Genomic DNA, 7,861 nt, shown 5'->3' on the forward strand with positions numbered 1-7,861 from the left:
GTCAGAGTTTCCTGTCTTCAATGATATGTGATACATACACAATCCTGAGTCCTGACTATTGCTAATACTAAGCTAGTCCAGAATTTACTAGCTTAAATGAGTATACAAACACAAGGTATTGGACAAGAGTAGTTGAATAAATTCCTAGGTGCTTACTTACTTCAGCACCTTGCAATCAGCTTCAATATCTAATGTTACTGTTTTGATAGCTTTTGAAGTTGTTCATCTTTTTTCACCTGTCTGCCCTGATCTGTAGCTTCATAAAGTCATCAGTGCATATCAAGTAATATGCTCTCATACTTATTGTTCTAAGCACATAGCTTGGCATTCTCAGTACAAAGTTGTATAGTCTCAGCATGGGCTTTCTAATACTATATATCTGAACTCATGAGATGCAAATGTAGGTATGATTATATACAAAAGAGATATTGCATTCTTAATAATATTATAATAAGGTGAGAGTAAAATATAAGCTATTCAGATGGAAAAAGAATATACTAGCAGGAGTTCGATAATATTAACAGCAATTAAACATCAGTACAGAGCTGCTTGGTCATGCTATGGGTCATGTGAGGCTCTTACCAATCCTGGTGCCCTTCATTTTAGTACTCTTAATTGTTAAAAGCCTCTTGTATGTTTTGCTTTTGCAGCTTCTTATGCCAGCTTTTGTAGTATAAATACTTTGTGTTTCAGATCTTCATGATGAACACATTTTTTAACTCCTTCCAGTTGATGATAGGAAATGTTGGTTGCCAGTTGCAGAGATTGGCAATAGTGGCTGCAGCTTCAATTTCATCAGGTTCTGACACTAGATATATGTGCTTCACCATATGATTTATATCTAATGTAGAAATAGAGAAACCCTTAGTCACCTTAACATATCCAGAGTTTGTGAAAAATAATAATAGATTAGTATATAGTCTAATATATTGGCTGTCTTTTATCTATAAAGGCTTTATTTGAGTATTTTATAATATAGAGAATCTCTTAAGTCAGCAGCTTACCTATCCTATAATCTTCATTTCTACAGCATAGGAAATCTATTGGGCCAGCAGCTAAAGTCATCTATTATGTAACCTCCATCTTTGCATGCTATGGCCATTCAAGATCAACCTGCTTTTGCAGAGTATCAAGAATAGTGGAAACCTATTGTAAAAACTCCTGCTAACCTTAGTAGGACATCATGAAGGTAGGGATCCTATGATGAAAGTATCATAACCATATTATGAGTAGTATGCTGAATCTGAGATAACAACTGCTTCTACTGACAAAGACTTTAATGCTAAGAATCACTAGATATATGGTCTACACTCAAAAGGTTCTATGTTTGCATGCTATGGACTAGGCTTTGCTTAGTACCTACTGTCTGAATATTACTATGATCCTTATATGTCCCATATTTTATAGCTCTTTTATGGACATCAGCTTCTGTATCACAGTAGCTATCATGATGAAGCCTACTACAATCTTTAAGATAGATATGAAAGTTACATAGAAAGCTATTGCATCCTCCAAGTGATCAATATTTTGATCAAGAAGGAAAATATCAGTATGAGTATAGATGTAAGTATCCTAATGAGTACCCTAAGGACACAGAAGATAGAAGACAAGGTCCTTAAACTCATGAGCTTATGTGTTTCTGACTTTCTTGCTATTGTTCTTACTATTTATGTTATATACTCAAATAAATCTGTTATATAGAGCCCTAAGAGAGGTGTTGTCTGCTAATGTTCATAATATAACTAGAAGAGTCTAGTATAGTGAGTGAGACTAGTGATAGATGTTTGCAGTAGCCATAGATATGCATGTCATATGATAAGTTTTATAGATGGATGTTTTAGAAATAAAGTCACTAGGCTTTAAAATAAGAATAGTCTTGTTCAAATAATGAGTATTGATTAAAGTAGATTTAGATACAAGGAGTATCTAAGAAGTTAAACTAGAGACAGAAGATAAGGAGACTTCTGAAAGGAGTTTGTTGAGGGAAGATTAAGTAGATTTAAGTTAGAGAATCTAATACAGAATAACCAACTACTTATACTAAGTGGAAGTGATTAAAAGGCTAAGTTACCCTACTGTAGATAAGAATATAGATATACTGGCAACACTACCTGATTAGTAATAGATGGTCAAAATAGAAATATGATCAAGAAATATTATAAGAGAAGCCACATATATAACATGAGCCAAGATAAGTCAGAATGAGTCATAGTATGTAAACATTGGTGTACAATCTACAAGAATGCTGAAAAGGGGTCAGACATGAGGAAAGAGAATGGTCCTAAGGATCCAGTTAATGGATAGTCAGTAGAGGAGGCTGAGATGATAAATGATGAAGGAAAGGATGAAGGAAAAATGATAGGAATGTCATATAACCAATGTTATTGTAATAGTTTGTATTTACTATGTTCTTTTGTATCTAAATCATATCTCATTCTATGAGAGAATAAAATATTCCAATTGTGCTATGGAAAATATATATAGAAAAACATATAAACTCCAGATTTTCAGAGGCCCTCTAAGTAGTTAAATATTGGAGGCACTGATATACAGAAGCCATGATTAATAGTAACCCTTGTTGGGCAACATCTGGAGAGGATAGTAAGTTGAGGTTCAATAAGAAACATTTAAAAGACTGTACTCATACTCTATCAAAAGAGTTGACATGTATCCTCTTGAGGAAGATCTACTTAACCCTATTAAACTAGGGGAACACATCTCAGAGAAGAGGGTCTCTTAAATTATATATTCCCTATATAATAATAGGGTCTAATATACCATGAGAATAGTGCCAGAGTGTTGCCAAGTGTTAAGAACATGCTCAAGGGTCAAATCCGAAGGGCTTGGCTTCAGCTCATGCGCTGCGCCCCTTATCCGAGTATGTGCCCCTAACTTTCTGAAGGCTGTCGAACGATGTCCGGAGTCCAATGTCCAATGCGTGGGAATTCTGGTGGACGTTCGGGAACAAGTGATAAGACTAATCAAGACGATGTCCGAACTAGAAAGGAAACAGTGGAGGACTACCAGAGGTAGAGGTGGAGGTGACAAGTCTATAGGAGTCAATCCTAAGACTAGCGGAGGACAACAAGAGAAGAACTCAAGTCGGACAGAGGAGGGAATGAGCAGAGTCTAAGATAATATTCGAACTAAGGAAGTACAAAGATTCTACAGGGTTTATATACTACTGAGGACTTAACAGAGAATCAGTCAGCGCAGTCCGAAGCTATGCAAGGCTGTGGATGGAGTGTATAGAAAAGTCAAACACTAGTCTATTGGAAAATAGTAAATGAAGACGGAAATGAGAACATAGGAGAATAAAGGCGGAAATGAAATGAGGTATGGAAAATGAGTATAGTCTAACTGGAGAAGGAACGTACAAAGGGATAAGGCACGGAAGATAGATGTGGGTCGGATCCGGACAATGGATAGAAGTCAGCCAGATCCGGAAATCCGGAAATGATGTGTGTGATAGGTCTGGGTCCGGAACACGGGATATGACAGTATCCCCCTCTTAGGGCCAAGCCCATGAGGCTTCTGATTCGGAAGTCCAGACCGGACTTCTATGAATGCAGGATGATGGGCAGAGCTCATAAAAATAGAACTGGACATATATGTAGGCCGGGGCGCCCATGAGACGTCTAAAACTTTCCCCTTAACTCCTATTACTGCTTAACATGTCTAACTCCACTTCCAGCAACATGAAGTCCGCCTGGCAACTCCTCCAAGAGAGGCAGGCGGAAATGGCGGCTGAAATCGCTCGACTCGAGGCGGACACTCAGAGAGAGGCGGAGGAAGAGGAGCGCAAGCGCAAGGAGGCGGAAGAGGAGCAGAAACGGATGGAGGAACAGAAGCGGAAGGATATTGAGGAGACTCGGAAAAGGTTGGCTGAGCGCGAGCAGGAGTGTTTGGCAAAGGTTAGGATGGGCAATGCATTGGAGGTGAGTCGGATGAGGTTTTTTTGTGTTTTTTCCAGAGTTCAACAAAATGTTAGTCCTCCAGTCCGGCGGATCCGGAGGTCGCATGTGAGATGTGCATCAACAGATGCAAGATTTGCACCTGGGCAGTAGTGTCTAAGATGCCTAGGGTGAGTTTTCTGTTTTGTCCAGATCTGGATGATTACTGATGGTTCCGAAAGATCCGGACTTGTGACCAGTGCCATGCGTCCAAGGAGAAGTGCATTGGCGGAAATCCCCCTGTCAAGGCACTGGCCGGCAAAGGCAAAGGCAAGAAATGCGTGTGTCCAGAGGGATCTCCGTCCCCGAAGGGCAAGGGCAGAAGACGTCAGCACAGTCTGGAGGATATTGACGACGACATGGAGATAATCTCCAGTCCCTGGATGGTCATTGGGGAGGAGCAAGACTGGGCGGAGTACAATGACCAGGCCTGGGTCGCAGCCGCCAACAATATTGTGGTGGAACTGGCCCAGACCAATGGGCTGATGGAGAGGGGTATTGCAGCGGTGGATGGAAGCAGGGCTGCGATGGACCAGGTGAGTGAGACTATGCTCCGGTTCATGGAGGAGCAGAGGGAGTTTCAGATTCTCTTCATGGAGAGTCTGAGGAGCGGTTTTCGGATGCATGTGGAGGAATCTCCAGAGGAGGAAAATGCTGAGGGGGCGGAAAAGGAAGCCAGTGGATCCGGCGGAGACATGGAAATGGACTCTTAGGTAGTCAGATCTGAAGTCTGGATGTTGGACGCCCAAATAGTGTACATATATGCATGTCCTTTTTACTCTTTGTTAGAAATTGGTCCTGGCTTATCCGGATATGCCGAGTGAAAATCCGATAGAAGTTCCGGCACATTTCCGAGTTCAGTTGCGAGTATCCAGGAAGTTTCTTCGTCTGTTCCCTCATATCCAGCCCAACGTACTAAGTATAGTAGTTGGCAATGACGTCTCCAGTGGTCGATCTTTGAGTCCAGAACTTCGGAGATTTCGTATTCTGGTTCTCCGTCGACTAATACCGGAGGCGGAGGAGGTTGGATGCGATTAGGAATGGTGTTCGGAGTTGCGGGTTCTAACTGAGAGACGTGGAATACGGGGTGCACGGATCACATAGCGTCCGGAAGATGGATTGTGAAGGAATGAGTGCTGGGACGAGCGATGATGTCGAATGGACCAAGATTCTTTTCCGAGAGCTTTTTCGATGGTCAGGTCGAGCGGAAATATTTTGCTTTGATGAAGACTTGATCTCTGACTTTGAAGTCCAGAGCAGGTTTCCGTCTAGCATCCGCGGGTCCCTGATATCGTTCTTGGGCATGGGACATTTCCTCTTGGAGGAATTGATGAAGCTCATCTAGATCTATAGCATAATCCTGGGCATGGGCGGAGGAGAGATCATGCTCTGGATGTATGGAAATGTTCGGGTGATAACCCTTATTGGCAAAGAATGGTGAAACTCCAATGGTAGCACTCGGAGCATTGTTGTAAGCAAACTCGGCCAAGGGTAACAGTTCCGACCAATTATCCTGCTGATAGTTGCAGTAGATCCAGAGGTATTGCTCTAGGGTTTGGTTAGCTTGCTCGGTTTGTCTGTCACCTTCTGGATGATATCCAGAGGTGAAATGGAGGATCATATCTAATGCATTTCCAAGCGACCAGAAGAAGTGGGAAATGAATTCCGTACCGCGATCGGAAGTAACATGGGACAGGACTCCGTGCTTGGAAAACACATGGAGGAGGAATAACCAGGTGAGGTCCGGAGAGGTGATGGTGTCGTAGGTTGGGATAAATATGGATTGCTTGGATAGTTGATCTATGACTACCAGGATGGCGGTGAATCCAGAGGAATCGGGGAGTTGTTCGATGAAGTCCATGGATATAGAATTCCATGGCTTCTTGGGGATGGGGAGTTGTTTCAACAATCCGTATGGTTTGTGCCTCAGAACTTTGGCTCAGGCGCAGGTTGTACATGACTTGACATAGTCCTTGACATATGTGCGGATTCCGGGCCAAGTATATTCCCGATGGATGATTTCCAGGGTCCGGTTCTGACTGAAATGTCCAGATAGGGGGTGGTCATGCATATTCCGGAGTACTTGGAGACGGGGGTTATTGGATTCTGGAACGTATATACGGTTGTCACAACAGAGAAAACCACTTTTGTCCACTGTCCGACGGATCCAGAAGATGGCTGGAAGCGATAGGGTCATGGGGGAGGGTGGACAGAATGTCCTTATGAAGTTGCTTGACATCCATTAGTACAGATGCCCGAAGCACCGGAATTGCTAGGTGTGATGCCCAGAGGGACGAAGCGAGCTGTTCTGTGGTAAATATCGGCCGGAGGTTGTGTGGATTAATTTGAGCGTAGTCCTTATCCCCCTCTTTGGGGTAGACGTCCCAATGTCTAGTCAGGCAGTCGGGCTTTGCTCTGAGTTTTCCAGGTTGGAAATGGATAATGAGGTTAAACTGATGAAGGTATTCCAACCAGCAGGCTTGTTGGCGGGTGAGGAGTTTTGTGGTAGTGAAGTACTCAAGGTTTTTGTGGTCTGTGACGATGTCTATCGGCTCGGCAGAGCCTTCAAGGTAGTGTCATGAGGACCGGAAAGCTTCGTAGATAGCTAAAAGTTCCTTATCATGGGTGTCATAATTGAGTTCCGGAGCCAAAAGGGTTCAGGAGTAAAAGGCAACCAGGTGGAGCTCCTGGTCCGGACATACTATAGAAAGTATTCTGGCAATAGCATAGTCAGAAGTGTCCGTCTCAACGACAATAGGAACATCCAGCATCCAGTGCATAAGCACCGGAGCGGTAGTGAAGGCTTTCTTGAGAGTTTCGAAAGATTTCCGGCAATCCTCAGAGAAATTCCAGAGAGCATCCTTGCGAGTGAGCCACGTAAGCGGAACTACAATATCCGAGTAGTTAAAAATGAAGTGACAATAGAAATTGGTGAACCCAAGGAACAATTGAATATCCTTAACTTTCCAGGGTTCCAGCCAGTCACAGATAGTCTGGACTTTGTTGGAAGACATGGTAAGGCCAGCTGGAGATAGGAGGTAGCCGAGGTATTCTACTGAGTCGGAATGGAATTCACACTTCTCCAGTTTAGCATATAGACTGTTACAAGTAACATCGGTCACGTGGCCCCCCTATCATTTTCCCTTCATCCTCGCCCTCACCAGCTACCGGCTCGTCCTCCTTCACCGACTTTCCGTTGACCAGATCCTCGGGACTGTTCCCGTCCTCGCATCGTCCGTCTCTATGCACGTGCACGCACATTCCTCCCCCTGATTCGACCACCAATGTGGTCCCGCACCTATGACTCGGTCTGACTCGTGCCACCAATGTGGCTTTCCCTTTCTGTTCCTTCTGACTGCGGATTCCCGCACGTTGTATTCTTACCGTTGGTCCGTTCCAACGTTTCTCGGTCTCATTCCACATTTGACCATCCATCACTAATCCGGCTCTGTTGCCAACGCACCTATACCATTCTCGTTTCCCCTTTACCCTTACCTACTGTGCGGTAGCCTTGCCCTTAACCCTCTCCACTTAGTATAAGTAGTCGGTCACCCTGTACTAGATTCTCTAACTTGAATCTACTCAATCTTCCCTGGAACATACTTCCCTCTGAACGCCCCTTTGGCTTCAGTCTCTAGTATCTTTTCTTAGTTGCTCATCGTGACTAAGTCTACCTCGATCGACCTCATCGTTCGGACAAGACTGTCCTCACCTTGAGCAACTTCATAGACATCCGTCTTAGAAGTCATGTGACACGCGCATACTGTGATCACTGCCGACTCGTCGTCGCCAGTCTCACTTGCTATACCGGATCCTTCCGGTTACGTCACGAACGTTAGCGGACGACGCCCCTCTTAGGGCTCCGCATAACAGATCTATTTGAGTGCGTAACATAGACGATGCTTCCG

The sequence above is a fragment of the Suillus discolor genome (assembly GCF_016758755.1).
Source record: "Suillus discolor strain FC423 chromosome Unknown F5147scaffold_30, whole genome shotgun sequence".
In the NCBI taxonomy this organism is placed as follows: domain Eukaryota; kingdom Fungi; phylum Basidiomycota; class Agaricomycetes; order Boletales; family Suillaceae; genus Suillus; species Suillus discolor.